Source organism: Crocodylus porosus, unplaced genomic scaffold, assembly GCF_001723895.1.
Source record: "Crocodylus porosus isolate Cpor-Errol unplaced genomic scaffold, CroPor_comp1, whole genome shotgun sequence".
In the NCBI taxonomy this organism is placed as follows: domain Eukaryota; kingdom Metazoa; phylum Chordata; order Crocodylia; family Crocodylidae; genus Crocodylus; species Crocodylus porosus.
The window spans coordinates 13,036,307-13,055,418 of NW_017728914.1; the positions used below are offsets into that span (position 1 = coordinate 13,036,307).

At 43.1% G+C, this 19,112-nt stretch overlaps 2 long non-coding RNA genes across 2 annotated transcripts in view; one reads left to right on the top strand and one right to left on the bottom strand.

Moving 5' to 3' along the window:
• The window catches only part of LOC109309964, a 127,426-nt gene that overhangs the window by 28,742 nt on the left and 79,572 nt on the right, over nucleotides 1-19,112 (bottom strand). The gene's annotated exons all lie outside the window — the stretch shown is intronic.
• On the top strand, nucleotides 1,981-15,890 carry LOC109309965. Its single transcript, XR_002101101.1, has 3 exons — nucleotides 1,981-1,992; nucleotides 7,076-7,077; nucleotides 15,732-15,890. It is a non-coding gene; the product is annotated as an uncharacterized LOC109309965 (long non-coding RNA).

A 19,112-nucleotide genomic window follows, 5' to 3' on the forward strand; every position in this document is an offset into this window, starting at 1 on the left:
CCTAACAGATGTTAATGACTTCCTGACAACAGGGAATGGCTGAAACAATCAGAGAAATAAAGAGCTGACCTCATAATTAGCATCCTTGGTCACTTATGATACCAGGCTTCAAACTGGTTTTAAAAGAATATTGAATATGGCTCCTGGATTAGACTGGAATAGGAAAGGGAAGCACCATAAATTCTTGAGACTAAAATCAGAAGATGCAATGATTGAAATGTAATGGTCTCATATTTTTGCAGGTTTCAGGTACGAATCTGAACTTTTGGTGCTTATCTGAATCAAACTAGGACCCCATCTCTCCACATTTCTAACTGCAATCCACTAGAAGCAAAATTTCAACTGGCAAAGGAGAGCAAAATTTTCTATAAGCCATTACCATCGCCCAAGCCATTAGTCCCCAACCTTTAACAAATCTGAAGGTTTTTATTTCTTACTGATACAGGAGACAGATAGCAGTCTCTTTTTTGACGATGAACTTATCGGAAGAGAAATTGCATACAAGAGCAAGGCATATTACAACATAGTGATTAACTTTACATTACAGGTCTTATGAAAAAGTAAAAAGGTAGTTCACTTCAGTTTCATAAAAATGTAAGATCAGAGAATATTTAGAGGCAATTTAAAAATTTCTAGATGTTTTAAGGAAGCATTTGATAAGCTAGTCATACCCAGGCTCTCTGCCCTCTCCTATCTCCTCAACATTTCTTAAAGTCATCTTTTGGCAAATGATTTTAACATTCACTTTTCACCTGATAGATCTTCTTGCTTGTACAATTCATTTTAGAGGCATAACTTGTTTTCTTTGCTAAGATTTCATTTCCTCCCATCTCAGAGCTTGATGAAATCTATTTCTTAGTTCCTCATCTCCCAGTGAAAGCTGACAACAAGTATCAGACAAAATGTAGCTGTCCCATATAAAGTAATTCATTTCTGTCAAAGATTAGACATCATTTTTTCCTTGACATAAGATGACTGATATTGTTCCGAGATCCAAAAGGGGCAATTTAACCATTTAGGTGCTAAGATAGATTAAATAGATGCATTTCTGTTTAAAATGTATGCAGCTATTTTGGGATATAACTGATCAGAACCAGAAACACAAGAATGAAAACAGTAGTGTGTTTTTCCTTCATCTTCAGCAGGTGTTTAATTGGGACCTTTAACATTATCAGAACTAAACTGAGAATCAAAAATGTTGTCTATCATTATTAGCATTATTCTATTATGGAGGGATAATTATTATATACAAGATGCTTTACTGATGCCTACCTGCTGGCAAGTGAAACCTGTTCTAGAATCAAAATATTCCCGTATCTAAACTTCAGACATGTTTTCTGTATAAAAATATACCTTCTGCTAAATGTATTCGTCTTCTGCAACCACCATAGAAAAATAGTGTGTCAAAAAAAGAGGGGGTAGGGTTTAGCATGATGTTTTCAGTGGACTCTATTTTAAGTCTCCATTGTCCTCAGCATTTCCCAGTAGCATTATGTGCCTCTCCCCATCTTCCCGGCAAGCATTAATTTACATTTACTAAAAAATGCAATTAAGGAGGTAGGGTGGCCTTGTGGATATAGATTTGCTGTAATTCATGAGACTTGGGTTCTACTTTGGTTCTACCTTTGGATGACCTTGTTATAGCAGGCAACAAGCTGTGCTTCTAATCCACCTGCACAGTGGGGATAAAGATACTCATAATGATACTGAGGGCTTTGAGGTCTCCTGTTGAAGACTTCTACAGAACAGCTAGAGGGCAGATTTCTTTAATACTCTAGTGAAACATGAACATGAACATTTCTGCACAAATGATCAGAACAACAGTTGTATCAGATGAATGCAAACAGGTTTTATTAATTACATGGTTTGCAAATGGATAAGGAGAGTGTCAGGATAAGGCCTCAGATTGTGTTGCCCCATAAGAAACAGCTTGAAGAGATACGAGGGAGACACATACACAAAATCACTCACACGAGGTGCTGAAGCCCATCAGTTTCTCAGAAAACAAGGATCATAAATCCCTAGGCATCAATGTCCAGTAGTTCTATTAAGCTTCTCCCTTTTTCTTTCTGCATAATAATCCTTGTTTGTTTCATAGTCTCTCTGCTATAAGATTTTTGCATTGTAGATTTTTTATGCATTAATGATTCTAATATCTTTTTACTGCTTCATATTTTAGGGCAGTATCATCTTACATTACTCCTTGAGTTTTCATCTATATGGGAACCTTTTGCAGCTGCTATAAGAAGAGTTGAAACCTGCTCAGAGCAGCAGCCTCAGGGCAGCCCAAAGATGAGCTTTAAAGTTGCTTTGTGCTCACCAAACCTTAGCCCAACTGGTAATTTAAAAATGTTCTATAATCAAAATGACAAAATTGAAAATTGCAGATAGGCTTTTACAAGTCTTAGATTTAACATTTTGATACATCCTCCTGAAAGTCACATCTGTGATTCTGAAAATTCCATTCTGGTGTCATTACAGATGCTATCTGTATATGGCTGGCAAGCAAACAGGTAACATTTCTGATAGAGGTGGCTGTGACACTGGTCAATCAAAAATAGCATCTCCCTTGAAAAGGCCGCTTACTGAGGGCATCTGTCCAGAGCAAGTCAGAACAATGCTGAGAAAAGGTGCATGCTAGTGACTGAATCAGAAGCAGAGCAGTTGTGGGCCTCAGATACAACTTAATGGTGTACTCACAGTGCACCGGTAATGCAACTAGGCTTCTTTTAGTTCAAGAGGTAATGCAGTCATAGTGGGTGCGGCACATTTAGAATAGTGCTCTTGTGTTATATAGACAGGGGTAGGTAACTTGGGGAGGGTGGGAGAAGGAAGTACCCCTGCACTGTGTGGCCTAGGTGCTGTATATCAGCACTGTGTGCAGCCTCTGGCCCTGCCAAAGTTGGACACCCCTAGAATACACAATAGTGACCTGTGCTTGTGATCTTTTAATTTCTATTTAATGAGAAATTTGGAGTATGCACTATGAATCTTACTTGTGCATTTGTGAGCAGGTCACACAGGATACTCTAGTATCAAATAAGTTAACATATTAATAGACATGAATAGCAAGCTTACTTGTACTTCCATTCACATCAGTGCCACATCGTTGGTGATCCCTAGTAGTTGAGAATGATTTGAGAAAGTGATTGCTTTATCTGTGGGTCTGAAGATGGATGACAAGGCCAATCTGGGATTTACAGGTTCTACTGCAGCGCTACATGCAGGTGGGTGGCTCTGGTTTCTTGATGTGGTCCACAACATGTTGTTTCTGCCACTACTGTTTTTCCATCTCCCATTGTCATCATGGGGTTTCAAAGTACTGAGATCCTTGCAGCTTTAGGGGTTGTTCTGGGCAACAGTCTTCCACACTTTGATGTCAATGTTGCATTTTTTCAAGTTGGCCTTGAGGATGGCCTTGAAGTGCCTTCTCTGCCCTCCTCTTGAGCACATGGCTTGACTGAGCTGGGACAATAAAACTTGCTTCAGGAGCCTGGATTTGGATATCCAGATGATGTTGCTGGCCCAGCACAGTTGAGGTCAGATGATCATCACCTTGATGCTTGTCATCTTTGATTGTGAGAAGATGCTAATGTCCGTGGGTTTATCTTTTCACTGGATTCAAAGGATCTTCCACAGGTAATGTTGATGGTACTTCTGTAGCAACTTGAGGTGTTTCCTTTACGTTGTCCACATCCCAGTTCGATACAGTAAGGCAGGAATCACAACTGCTTGCTTAGACTTGAGCTTGGTTTTGAATATGATGTCATGATCTTCAAACACCCTCAGGTGTCCAAAAGCTGAACTTGCACATTTGGGGTGATGTTGGATTTCTTCATCTATGTTAGCCTTCTGCAAAACAGGGCTTCTGAGGTATGAGAAATACTCAATGTTCTCCAGCATCTCACCATAAATCTGAATTATCAGAGCTGGGGACTACTCATTAAGAGGTTGTTGATAGAGGACCATAGCCTTCTGAATGTTAAACATCCCATTTACATCAATGACAACATTTCTGTTAACTTTAGTAGAAGCAGGATATGACCCACTATAAGCAATTCTTAAATATCACACCTCCAGAAAGGTTCAGTATAGAGTGATTATTATTTGTGTGCAGACTTCTATTTAGTACATCACAACTGCCAAGAACTTGGTACAAGAACTTTATACCATTAGCACCATGGAATTATTACACAATCAAAATATCCTTAATGGAAGTACTTTTTCTCCCCTTGAAATCAGTTGATCATATCTAATTTTAGCTGAGGAATGTACAATGGACTCTTACTATTCTTAAAGTAGACATGAACATGCTTAAATAAGAGTATGAAACATATCAACAGGACTAAATTTAATACCTAGGGTTTTTGTTAACTAACTACTTTTAAATATCATTAAAGGCTTTATAATAAATTACATTTTTTGAAATGGAAATAAGGTTTTAAATGAGCTTAAAATTTATTCTTATATGTAACACATCAGTTGGGACTCTGTTCAAAAAGGTAGACTATGTCATTATTACTTCAACCTACACCTTTTCTGCTGCACCTCCAGGTGTTAATCCCAATCAAAGCTAACAGCCCCATCCCTGTGGGGCAACAAAAAGAATTGTTTCACATTGCTACCAAGAAGATTTGTAACTTTAATTATTTTTGCAATTATTTGCTACAATTCAGCTCTGATTTTGTTCTATAATCACAGTTATAGTTGCTGATCAATTATTTGATGCCACTTCAAAACCATTTACCAAATCTGACTCTGGACTTCATGCAACACTGTTTTATAAGTGTGCAAAGTTTTGACTTCTGGAAGAAATACTTCAGAAAAAGCAATAAGCTTTCCCTTGGGGCTCACATCACTTTGCAATTTTTCCATAACAATTTAATTAGCAAAATTATCAAGGGAATACTTTGTACTATTGCAACATTTCAACTAATTTTCTGTCTCCAACCAGAAATGCCTCCCCCTCTAGCCCCCAAACTAGATCTTATTAAGTTATTGAGAAATAGATTATCCCTTTAGGGAGCTGGTTAAAGTTGCAATTCTTTTAAAGTTTGCTAAGTAAAGGTGGCATTTTTTTTTTCATGAGGGTCATTCAAATTATTCACATCTTAAGATTTGGTTGAATAAGACTAGAAACCCCCCCATTAATTTTACCCACAAGTTACCATGCCTGAAGTGACACTTGACCTGGCTTCATTATTAGATGATCATTTTACAAACTAAAACAGTCACAAAAACTTTAGTCCAAATTCTACTCTCAGTCACATAGTAACTCAAAAGGTCATCGGCTGATAAATATATACCATATAAACAAAAAGACAGATGTTGGCCCTAAGAAGGTTTCACTTGTTTTACTATGGGAAAGTAGTCAAATATCTCTATGGAAAAGTTTGAAGAAAATTATTTTATGACTTCTAATAGACCTTGACTGGAGAGAGACATTTTCCACTCATCTTTAATTTTAAGGTTTCAGAGTTCTAAATGAAAAAATTAAGTTCTGATTATTTTTAAATGGTGACAATAAAATAATATGGGGGGGGGGTTCTAAATAATAATAATCCACAAAGTGTGCATTAGAATTTTCAGCCATTTTTTGCTTTTTGGATGGATGCATCTCCCAGTTCCAACACTGCTCTACCAATTTCAGGAACACGTACACGGCTTGGAAACATCTCGTTCACATTTGGAATTCTGATCTAGATGCATGCCTCTTGTGGATGAAAGTGTTTACAGTCTAATTTACTGGCTGTTCAGTTGCATTTGTCACATTTTCTCACATAAACTCGCTTCCCATGAGATATACAGCTTTGATCCTAAAAACACTACAACAAAAGCTTTAAAAATATTCTAGACAGAATACTATATCTTATGAATGAAATCTTTTCAATAGTATTTCTCATAATACTCTTTCATATAAAAGCAGTGTTAGGGCATGGCTAATTAAGATCTGTGTCTCATATACTTGCTATTGACTTTAAGAATTTTGATTTGAAAATCTATCTTTACATCCTACAGAATACCTCAAATAGCTCAAAGTAACTCCCTCTTTTAAGTGGGGTCAAAGAAAACATTAGGAGATGACAGGGAAAAGTAGATCATTCGGTGTTTTCATTCTGTATTTGACTACTGATGTGGCTAGGAACATGAGATCTTGAAAGCCATTTCAGCCTTTTCTGGTGATAGTACCACTACAAACCAACAGACAAGTTGCAGCAAGACATGAATCATTGAACTGCTTACATTTCTTATGGCAACTGAGGTAAAATATATGATCCTCTGTGATCAGAAATGGGGAGAGGAGAAGTAGGGACAGTGAGGAACAGAGTTAAAGTATGTCCTGCAGCCTGTCCATTCAAAGTGATATGTTCCTGCTTGCCAGCAGGTATGGAAACTTCCCAATTTAGCTTTGACTAAATAACATGATTTACAACTGTTAACATTCAACATTTAATACCAGATGTTCCACAGATTTGCATATGAGTAGCTTCACACATTCAATAAAAGAGCCCTTTGCTAGTCCAAATTCCTGAGAATATAGCCATATTAACATCATATTCCTACCCTCCACAGTCTTCCTATTGCCTCCCAAATGAATTAAAAAACTTTGTCGAAGCCTTTGATAATTTCTAAAATGTAACTCCTGCCCACTCCTTTTATTCAGGTCTCATGCTGTGAACCCACTATACCCTGTTATGCTTTCTCTTGTATGCCCCCCTGTGTCTTCTTTCACACTGAGGGCACAGACAGAAGTGACAATTTTCCACCAACCTGGCCACAGAAAGCAGTTTATAGCCATGACCAAACACAAATGCATGGCTGCAGGGAGCTTCAAAAATGGTTGATCAGTGACGTTTCAAAACAGAGCATCTTCTGTAACTTCTGTCTGCACTGCCTCCCATCCTGTCACTGTTTTCAGAATGGGAAGGGGGAAAGGGAGTGGAGGAAGTTCAGTCTGGGGGTTTTCAGCCACTGTTGGAGGGTAGGATGGGTGTACTGGAGCCCCCCTCATGTGGAGGGGGGTGTCCAATTCACCCACTCCACCCTTCAGTACTGCCTGAGGAACTTTTAGAAGGAGTTCCCTCTGCTGCCTTTCCTCCCTCCCATTCAGAAAAGTTTGCAGCCTTGCAGGGAGGAGGGGCTGTTGCTAGGAGAAACTGGCTACAGCTCACAGCCAGCAGCTACATTCCCCTCCCCTGGAACCAAGAGGGGGATTTTTTGGTCCAAGGAATCTTTTTGGTCCGAGGGATCATTATAACTCAGAACGCTTCCTGCAAAGTACCCTGAGTTACAGTGAGGAGCTGTACTTCTGCCTGCACCCTGAATGTACTTGTTATATACACTGTATTTCCAAACATTCTGAAATCTTTTGATATTCCTAATTGTTTTGTGACAGAGAAGCTATCCATCCAGTCAGTACCTACTCATACTAAGCATAATACCAATGGGGGAAAAAATATTTGTGGGACTAATTCATCCATAGCCTAATGTCATGGAAGTTGGTTTAATCTCTGCTGAAATCAGATAACAGGATTAGGGATACTTGCACATGTAGCATAGAAGAGCTCAGTTTAACCATTTAGGCTGATATGTTCATCAACTAGTTTCCCATTGACTCTCAGATCCCTAAGATCCTATCCTAATTCAGTACTGATATCACGCTGTGAATCTTACTTACATTGTTCACTTGCACTTAGAAAAGAGGTGGTCAAACCTGCAGAAATGCTGCAACTCTCAAAGTCAGGTTCTCAAAGCCTAAGAGTAACAAACCACTTATAGGAAACAAACCATGAACATAACTTCAAACTAGGAAATTTCAACACTCAAGTCTCCACAAGGAAACTTAGTTCCCTCATTATAGGGAAAAAAATACTTTGGATAAAACTGATCATCACAAAGCATGATTTCTCATGATCACTGCATATATATATATATATCAAACACAACTCTATCTTGGACTTATATGTATAATACATAAGGTATATTACATAGTAGTGGGCATGTCCACATGGTCATTACAGCACATTAAGCTTAATACCTACAATGACAGGTACTAATTTAATCTGCTGTAATTGGCACTACTGCACATTAGCACAGATTAACTTTTTTAGTGACATTAATACACATTAGACTAAACTGTGTATTACATTAGCGCATTAGCATGGGTTTTGCCTGCCTTGCTAATGCACAGTAGAATTACTCTTCTGCACATTGTATCACATAGATGAACCCACTGATTCCTAGTTTAAAACATTTTTGATATTAGGATGTATGAATAAGTTTAGCCACATTAATCAATTATATCCATATTTTATAACCATAACCATAAACAGCAGAGGCAGGATTGAATCACGAACAGGGACACAAGCAATATCTGGTTGCCACAGTGATCACAACTGAGATTTCATGGATACTAGCAGCAGCCACTTTTTATTGAATTCCCAAGTCAGCAGTGTGAGATTCCCTGGTAGGGTTGTGCAAAATTTCGACAAGTGTTTCGTTTTGAAGCTGTTTCAACTTGTTCTGAACTCAAAACAGTGAAATCAAAATGAAACAAAAGGCCTTGAAACAGCTTTGAAATGAAATGAGGGCACTTGAAATGTTTCAAGTTTCAAGACATTCCAAATTTCAAAGCTTGCTTGCTTGCTTGGAGTTAAATAGAAACTAAGGAGAGAGAAGGGGAAGAGGAGGGAAGGACTACTCCGATATTGACAGCTAGCTCCTGGTTGGATTCTCTACTCTCTGATCACTTCCCCCAGCTCTCTGATCATTTCCCCAGCTCTTCCCAAGGGACACGGCCCCCAGTCTGCATGTTGGGTTTTAGTAGGCTGCTGCTGCAGGCTGGGGCCAGCAGCAGCTGCTTGACACTGCCACTGGCCCCAGCCTGCAGCAGCAGCCTGCTTAAATCCAGCATGCAGAACCAGGGGCCCACACTCTCTGGGAAGAGTTGGGGAATTGAACTGAGGGCTGGGAAATTGAATAGGGAGCTAGGGAATGCAACCAGGGGCTGGGGAATCAAACCGAGAACTAGGGAATTGAACTGGGGGCTGGGGATTTGACCCAGGAGCTGGAGAACTGAACCAGGGGCTGGGGACTTGAACAGGAAGCTGGGGGAGTTCAGGTCCCTGAACATTCCTCCAGTTTCCAGTTCAATTCCCCAGCTCCCTGATCTTTCCTCCAGACTTTGATTGCTTCCCCCAGGTCTTCCCAGGGGGCATGGGCCCCTGGATGATGCGGGATGACAACAGGCTGCTGTTGCCAGCTGGGGATGGTGGTGGTTCTGGACTATTTCCCCATCTGGCAGCAGCAGCCTGCTGAAAGCCCATGGAGATCCAGAAGTCACACCCACCCTGAGAAGAGCTGGGGGAATGATCAGAGCTGGGGAATGAACCAGGAGTTCCAGCTGACACATGGAGCCACCCCAGCTCTGGGACAACATGCGGCGCCCTGCTGAGCCACACCGCACTCATGTGATGGTGCAGCTCCTGCATGGGTGTCAGGTGGGGGGGGGTGGATGTGATCCCTGCTGCCACCCATTGCCCCACGGTACATGGGGTGGACTCTGCCACAAGCCCTCAGAGACCCCAATTGCCGGTGCCAGCTCTGGTGAGTGCAGAGCTTTTTATTTTTTTTTTTTAAAGCTCTACACTCACCGGATACAGAGCATGCAGATGACAGCATGCTGCCACTGCCACCTGGGGCCAGTGCCAGCACCCAAGTCTGCCCAGAGAAGTCTGTGCTGAGCACCTGGAAGAACCCAGTGCTAACACTGGCCCCAGCTAGCAGTGACAGCCTGCTGTTATCCCACACACAAATCCAGGGCCTGAGCTCCCCAGGAAGGCTGTGCCAGACTCCTCAGGGGGGGAGCAGGACCCTGGATCTGCATGTGGGATGACAGCAGGCTGCCACTGCCAGCAAGTGATACTAGTTTTGCTTTGAACAGTTTGAGGTGCAGTTTCACAAAAAACCCTAAACCTATCTCCTTGAACCTTAGCAGATTTCATGCCCTCAGAAGGGACTATCATCTCTTCAAATTTCATCCAAATCAGGCAAGAAATGACAAAGTTATAGGCATTTTCGTGATTCCTCATTATAGCTTATGGACAAAACATCAAAATATGTCAAAACAGAGTCTAAACAGTGAAACAGTTTAGACGAAATGAAACAGAACAGTGCTTAAAAACAGTGAAATGAAGCACTGTCCCTTCAAAATGATGAAACAGAAGTTGAAATGAAATGGTGCTGTTTTGTACAGCCCTAGTGCCTGGTGCTTGTCCACTGCTGGCACCACCCTATGGTATGGTACTGGCTGTACATGCCTACCAGGTAATAGGTGAGTTAGTGGTGTAGGTACCTTCTTTGCGCTTTTTAAAAAAATTAAATATGGGCAGTTATTTTACACATTTATCTGAAAGATACAGCACATAATGCTAAGTTGTCTGCCATTTGTCTCTGTGAATTACATATCCCTTCAAGTTATTAAATGAGTAGAAAGGAAGTTATTATTTCCTATGTGTTTCCAATTACTCTGAGGTCTGAAATAAAAGCTATTCCAGCCCAGGTTATATTCTAAAATTATGGATGCTTGTGTAGTTTGACAACAAGGGAAAACAGGATTATTTTAAACCTTTCTGTGGTAGTTTTTTAGAACATGAAGAAAAGCTCCATATGAACAGAACTGTAATGTTAGCCAACCTGCCAATCAAGACACTAATCCTCTAAACATCTCTACTGTCAGGAGACAGATACCTGGAAGCTGGTATGTAGGAGATAAAGAGGAAAGTTGGACAGGAACCAGAAAATGTTCAAAAGAAAAACTAGATGCATATGTCCAGATACTGTTTTTTTTCACCAAAATTCTAAAATGAGTGATACAGGAAAGCTCTGACCTCCACACAATTTTTTAACCCAAACCAAAAATCCTGTTTTGTTATCAGTTACATGGTTCAAGTTGCACTATTTCATTTTTACTAAATTTGCAGACAATAAAGTACAATACTGAACAAGGTAGATATTATTATGATGGTCAAATTTCAAATGTAAATATTTTTAAGTGTGCATAATATCATATCCTGTTCTTTTGGGCCAGGTACAGACATGACACTTTTACCGGTCTAAGTTACTGGAAATCAATCTACACCCATGACAGAACAGAAGTTCAGTACACATAGACTGGTGTAAAAATGGGGAGCCCGATCTAAGAAAGACTTGATGTGATGTAGTCAAATCTAATCGATCTAGGTTAGACTGGTGAATTGAACTTCACTACCAAGCTACTAAATTAGTTCACTATCCTTCAGCATCCCAGCCTTCTTTTTGGTGTCTTGCCAACACTCCCTTGCAGGGAGGTATGCTAGCACTTGGCTTGTGCTTCCTCCCCCTCCCCCATCCAGCTGGTGCAAGCAGCTCACTTCTGGTTGGTTGGGGACGGCAGAGAGCAAAACATCAAGGCAGCTGCCTCCATGTTGTAGGTTGGGGACACTGGACATTTCCAGGCCAGGGCATAGGGCATTTCCAGAATCACAAGGTATCTGCTAGAAGCCCATGGAAAGATTGAGGCTGTGAAGTGGCCTGACCAGTGAAGCCCTGGTCATGCTGTGACAGGGCGTGCACCCAGCTGCAGTGAGAAGGAGAGCCATGCACCAGGACCCACACCTTCCTGCATCCTCCTCTATCCATCCACCCTTCCAACCTTCCTTCTCTCCTTCCATCCGCCCCCTAAATCATCACAGGTTGTGGGAGCTGAGATGCACATGGAGCTGAACCTGAGGTCCCATGACATCTTCTCAGGTGTGGCCAAGAGCAGGGAGCACATCATGCAGGAATGGGGGAAAAGCTCTGATGCCACGTAAATTGGGACATAGGACCTGGAGTCAGGGCCCTTGCCCTAAACCTTGTGGGAACCCTTCCCACCCTGGTCCTCAACTCTGCAGACCATTGCTGACTCTGTGGGCCCCAGGACCCCAATCCCTACACTGTTGCCATGGGTGTTCTAGACCTACTCCTCCAACATTTTTCTGCCTACCTCCCAGACGCACAGAGGGCCTCCCAGCCCCCCACAACCTGGACAGCAGCTGTTGTAGAAGCATAACCTGAATGACCTATGACTATTCCCTTCCCCCCCCCACACACTACTGTTGGCAAGTTACACCCAAATCAAGGATTCTGTGCAGCCTGGGAATGTACAATCCACACCCACTGCACGTGGCCATAATGAGGATGCAGGCCCTGGGAATAATGAGAAGCCTCTAGGGGCGGGGCCAGAGGAAGTATGGGGAAGCAGGGGTGGCCTGCAGCTGCTACAGGTCATCCCTAAAGTCACATCCCTCTCTCAGGCAGTTGTGGCTGAGAAGCCCAGAAAGGGTTGGATGAGGGGAGCAGTGCAGGGATGGAGGGGCATAGAGGAAGTGTGAATTGTTCCACTTGAACTGTTCAGAGAGCAGGGCCCCACTAAGTGCTCAACAGGTTTTTGTCTTTCAACACTAGGCAGACCAGTTGCCCCTTCCCCTCACCTTCTCTACTTTTCTTGTCAACTGAGGTGCCAGCCCCACCCCCTCCCTGGCCTTGGGAAATTCTTGCTCTCCCTTCAAATGTTTACATTTAAAATATTTCCTTTCTTACTTAACAAATATATAGTGTAAACACTATGGTATTCTGGGTGAGGGGAGTGGGACAAGGCTGCCTGGGACCCAATAGCAGGGTCATCAAGAACACTGTCCCTCCCAGAGCTGACCTGCTTCCCTCCAGCCCTGGCAGAGACCCTGTGTATGAAGGTGCCCCCAAGTAGTTTCAGAATAGTCTTAAAGTGGCACAGGAGTACTCAGAACTAGTAGAAGAGAACAGCCCACCCACCCAGGCTGTTGCTTGGAATGCATCTGGCACCAGAGACTGCTGGACCCGGCTTGTCCACCCACCAGCCAGGAAGTCTAGGGGAGGAGCTCTTCCACTCCCCACATCCTCCCTTCTGGTTTGGGACCCACTTTGGGGAGCAGTACAGCCTTGGTGGGGATAAGCAGCCCCTGTGCTTGGTCCTGCTGAGTGAGCCCCCAGGTATGGCCAAAGGTCACAGGGCTGGGATCCCTCAAGGGGAAGCCTACGTCCTGGGGGCAGGGGCTGAAGGGATGGGGATCCTATGAGGGAAAGCCAGGATTCCATGGCCCCTACTGTGGTGATGCCTCCTGCCCCACAGTTTCCCTGACCTCACCCCAGCAGCCACCTCCCTTCCCTCCCTGCAGCCCTCTCAGTTGGACAGTGGGTCTGCCCCTACCCCATACCTCCCCTCCAAGTTTTTGTGTTTCTTGAGTTCAGCCCTGTGGCACTCCCCCTGACCCCAACCCCCTCCCCATCCTAATTGCCCTTTCCAGGTTCTTTTGCCTCTTTCTCAAACCTTCCCCACCTCTGTCCCTTCCAAAGTTTGGCTGATTTGTGCTAATTGGGAAGAGAGATCAAGCTAAGACATAGGCAACGTTCAACAGGTTTTTGATATTAAACACATGAAAAGTTTGGAAGTGCAACATTTTTTAAACTAAGGCACATCTCATGCCCCATTCCCCTGCACCCTGGTGAAGACAGGGGAAGGACAACAGTATTTGGGCAGCCTGAGTTGTGCTGTTCTTTGGCATTCATACAGTGCTGCACAGGATGCAGGGCCAAAGGAGCCCAGGGCCTTGTGCTGGGGCATAAGCACTCAAAGCCCTTCAGCTCTGTTAATCTGGGGAGGACTCCCAGTCCTCAAGAGTAAGGAATTAGTCAGTTAGGGCTTTGCAGATCTGGACTATCGGCCACTGTGTGAGGTGAAGATCAGCAACCCCAGCAGCAGATTCACACTCTCCCCCATCCTTATGCTACGTATGCTCAAGCTGCCATGACTGCTTTGTGCACTATGCCTTTTCTTCCCAGGCTTCACAGAAGAGTTCCTCTAGTCTTGCAGATGTTGTGGAGGACAAATTAAGTGATGATGAGTTGCATTGAGTTCTCGTCGTTCACTTGAAGCATGCTGTAAAAGCCCACTAATGCACCTTGAGGTGGACAAAGTTGCATTCCGCTGTCATGCTACACCTACTTAGGCAGTAGTTGTAGGGCTCCTTCCACCAAGCCAGCTGCCCCACATAGGGCTTCATCAGCCAGGGCATGAAGGGGTAGGTGGGTTCCCTATGATGAAAGGGGTGGGGATGATGACATCACTGATGATGAAATCAGGGACCCTGGGAGCATAGGACTGGAAAGCAGGGAGTTGTGTGGAAGACAGTCATCATGGGTGCTGCCTGCCCAACCAGTGAAGATGTGGGTGAAGTAGCCCTGGTGCTTGGCCCTGCCAGATGATGAAGGAGTAGCCCTTGCTGTTGCTGTATGAACAATGAGCTTGAGCTGAGCAGAGGATGGGGATGTGGGTACAGTCCATGGCCCCCACACAGTTGGGGAAGCCCACCTGACCACTTCCTATGGGTTGATGAGCTAGATGAAGTGGTTGGCCAGGATAGCTTAGATGTCCAGACACCTCCCTGACAGCCTCTCTAGCAATGGTCTTGACCACATTGAACTGGCTGGAGACATAGTGATAACTGCTGGGGGTGGCCAGCTTCATGACAGAGCCATCTGCTTCTATGAAGGCTGGCTGCATGCAGATGCCCTAGCATGTGATGTGGGGGGCCAGCTGGATGATGATGTACATGAAGATGTCCTTATGCATGTAGAAGGTCTGGACCCACTGTTTCATCCCAAATGCCCAGGATGATCTACTTTCACCAGTTGATGCTGGTAGTGCAGGCCTGGGACCAGTGCTCAATGGTCTGGAGGTGGTGCCAAAGCACCCCAGCATCCATGGTATCCTGGGTGGCCTTGTCTTCATTGGCCATGTGAAAGCTGGTGGCTAAGTCCAAGATGCTTGGTGGGCACAGAGTGCAGTGGGTGGTCCAGTGCAGGATGGCCAGGTGCTGGCTCAAGGGCATGAAGTCATGTGCCATGGTGATCTGCTTCTGCATCATGTCCAGGTGGTGCGCATGACGTCCTGCAGCCTCTGGCAAGAGTTACACAGGGGAACAAGAAGGACATGCCATAGTTCCTACATCTCCATGCTTGGGCATGGGTAGTAGGATGCCATGCCAGGGTGCAGGCAACTGGGACAGAGGCACATGTAATTCATGATGAAAGGTGGTCGCTCTGGGGCTCTTCTGTAAGCCTAGGACTGGGCATGGGGGAGGGTCCACGGTGATGTGACATGGTGCTGGGGGCATGGTTCCCTGTGTCTGGAAGCCAATCAGAGGTGGTCTGAGTGCTCAGCTGCTCTTGGCAGTCCCCGGCAGCCCAGAGAGTCTGCAGGCCTTGCTGGGAGGCATGCAGAAGCACTCCCAACCTGCTAGTCTTGGTTAGTAAAGGCAGCCTATGTGCCCCCTGCACAAAGGGCAAATGTGTATACTGTTCACTATCAATCTAACCTAGGCCACTTGGAGAAAAGCACATAAGTTAGATCTATTCCATCTCAGGCTTTTTGAGGCATCTGTATTTAGCCTTAGTGTCACATTCTGATGAAAATGTAGTAAAATAGGGACAGAAACTTCTCTAAAAATAACTGAATTGCACTGTCTATATCTGCCAATTCAATATTTTGTTTCATATATTGAAAGCAGAAAATTATGTTCAGTATTGAATCTGCTTTCTATATTCCAATGTTTTCAAACACATTATTGCATTATGTGACAGAACAGGGAGCAATAGTCTCAGGTTGCAGCAAGGGAAGTTTAGGTTAGATATTAGGAAAAAACTCTCTCACTGGGAGAATAGTAAAGCGCTGGAGGAGGTTACCTGGAGGGGTTGTTCAGTCTCCATCCTTGGAGGTTTTTAAGACCCAGATAGATAAAACCTTGGCTGGGATGATATAGTTGGGGATGGTCATGCTTCGAGTGTAGTGTTTGATGAGTTGACCTTCTGAGGTCCCTTCTATCCTTAATGTTCTGATTCAATGATTAACAATAAAGTAAATACCAATTTATTTAAGAAATTTCCCCCCTTTTCTCAAATTGCCATGAAATAGATGGCAATTTTAGCCAGATGGTTATTCACATGTATCTGCTGAATAATTTCTGCCATTAAGTCTTGATCTATAGCGTATTAACACAGTCCATGGGAGACATTTGATATTCAAACATGAGCCTTTTTGACAGGAAACATAGGTTTATACTGCAACTTTGTGTCTACTTAGGTGCAGATGTTATATTTAGATCAACTTAAGTAGGGTTAGGCTAATCTAAGTCAATCTAAGTCCCAATCTGTTGAAACATTTGGGGAAGTTAAAAAGGCAAAAAAAAAAATGTCTGGGCCAATCTAACTTAGTTCACCTCCCCATGTAAGCTAAATGAGAACAGGAACAAATTAGTCAGATCTAGAAAATGTATGTACATGTTAGGATTGCATCCCCAGGGCTGGAAAAAACCCAGATGGTCGCCGCAGCCTCAGGACTGTGCTCTTCCTACCCTCCACCCCACCCCAGCCCAAACTGACTGGGTTATTTTTAGCTCCCAGCATTCCAACCCCCAGACAGACCTACCAGTCTTCCCTTACCCCTCCATAGACCTGCCAACCCTCCTGATCCCAGCAACCTCTCCTCCCCACTAGTCAACCCCCTCTCACCCCACCCCAGTCCAATCCTACCCACCCCTCCCCTCATCCAGAGTTCCTTTGATTGGGATCCTGGCGTGGTTTCCTGCACTGGCAAGCGTGTGCACAAGCTGCTTCTGATCTATGATTACTTGGCTTTAAATAAGCCATGTGATCATATATTGCATGTGGCAAACAGGTGCACGTACCCTAGGTAAGTAACTCCTAGGATCAGGTTTCTGATTTGAATACATGTAACTGTGAATGAAAGATTTGCTTTCTGTGAATATTCTTGCAATCTTTTTCTTAAAATTGGCTGTTTCACTGAATATTCCTGCCAGCAAAGTCATTTGTTAGAATATTGATCTAAAGCAAATAGAGAATGAGTGTGAACACAGTTGAAGAAAATTCCCTTACAAGTCAAATAATCTGTACTTTAGCATTCATTCAGCCCTCATTATCACAGCCTCACAATAAAGCTGGCAACACGGGCCTCAATCCTACAAAAAAAGCCATAAAGGTGAACATCTATAGCCACAAAGAGCCTCACTTGGATCAAAGCAAATGCAACTGTCAGCTAACAGACTAGTTTCCAGAACCAGGACCTAAACTGATAATACAAAGAGTTTGAAATGGAGCTGAAATGATTGTCTTAAACAACTTTAGACAGAATGGAGGCAAGAAAAGCTATTTCTTTAAATTAAAATTACAAAACAGGCACCAAGCAGTGTCATTTCTAACATGCAAGAGAAGTAAAAAATATACACACTTTATCTCTTTTCATATGTTACTATGGGAGACAGTGAGAAAATGCAAACCTAGACACGACTCATCAGTAAGGGGCTATTATAGTTTACTGATCAAACCAAGAATAACACGTCCCTCCAAGGAGCATACTAGGACTTAGAAATGTGGAGGCTGCCAATACCCTGGCTTTCCCTATTCGTAAATGGGAGGGGGACCTGAATGTATTCTAGCTCTACAGGTGGAAGGATTCTGCAGTGAGGAAGGGGAGGATGAGGTCCCAGAATAGAAATGATTTAAAACAGTGGTGCTCAATGTTTTGGTCATGTGCAGCAGACAAATAACACAGGCCTAGTCTGCAGGCTAGATCCCAGGTGAAGGGTTGGTACACAGGTACTCTCCCATGCATCGGCTCACTCCTGCATACTGGATCTGGCTGCTCCACTTCCAGCCAGTCACCTCAAAGCACCCCTTTCCTTTCCACAGAGCCCAGAATTCAGTTCTCTTGTGAAAGAGGCTAGAGAAAATAATCAGTTACTCAGAGCTGATGGCAATAAGAGCAGGCAGGTGTGGGTCTCCATGAAAGCAGCAGGTAACTTTCCTAACTGCCTCAGGTTACATACTACATACTACATGCTACATGACAGAGGGTGCGTCTACACATTGCCAACAGCAACACTGCTACAGTGCCATGGTTTGGTACTTCCTCTTGGAGGCTAAAACACGGCACAGTCTAGGCAGTTACTCAGTTGTGCATAGTGCATGATTAGATTTTGCCGCTGCATTGGGAGTGCACCAAGATGGAAGTGTAGCTGGCAATCACCTGTAGACCCGTGTGATCACTATGTTACCATATTGTGCTGTACAACAATATAGCACATCACTATATGTTTAAGATGTCCGAAACAAGATTTCTTCTATCCATATATAATATTGAACATCTTGGAGTCTCAGTATTAATTGGAGATTTTTGATTCACAAGAATAGTACAATAATCATAACATCTTTTATTACAGGAAGAAGGCATGGTGACACCTTACAGACTAATCTGTTTAGAGAGGATGTACCCTATTTCAGCAAATGCCAAGAATGTATTTGCAGAGAGAAGTACTAAATAGAAAAGAACAAGGTCATTCAAATACAAAGGATAAGGAAAGGGGAAGGAAAGTGGTGGTGGGGGGGGCACTGACATGAGAGGCAAAAGTTTGTTAAAAGGATCAATGGAGATAAACAAAGCAGTTACCCCATTGAGAGACATAGGGATTATAAAAGCTAGTCCAGATAATACAATAAGAATTCATAATATCTGTTGAGACCATACTTAACACAATCCAGTCTCTGGATAATTTCTAGTTCTGAAATTTCATATTTGGGTCGTATTTTGTATTCGAGTTGGAACAAAGCCTGGCGCCTTGGTGGGAATAGGAGTTAGGTGGGCTTTTTTTCCTAATACAGTTTGTATTAGGGTTTTAATAATATATTCCCAGCAATTGAGTTGGTACAGGGTGTTCTCTCCCATTCCATAATGTACAATAACTGATTAAACTGGCCATACTTAAATTTTCATTTGAGGTTTGACCTCCTGGGTCCCAGCCTTAGAAAGGTCTCTGCTAGCACTGCCTTTAGATTTTTGCATTATGAAAGGACAGCAGTAAAAAATTTCTTTTCCCAATGGGATAATGTCTCGTCCTTTAAATATCTGTGCAGTGATGGATTCCAAAATAAAATAATTTTTCATTCCACAAGTAAGAAAATTATCTGGACAGAAGGCTTTT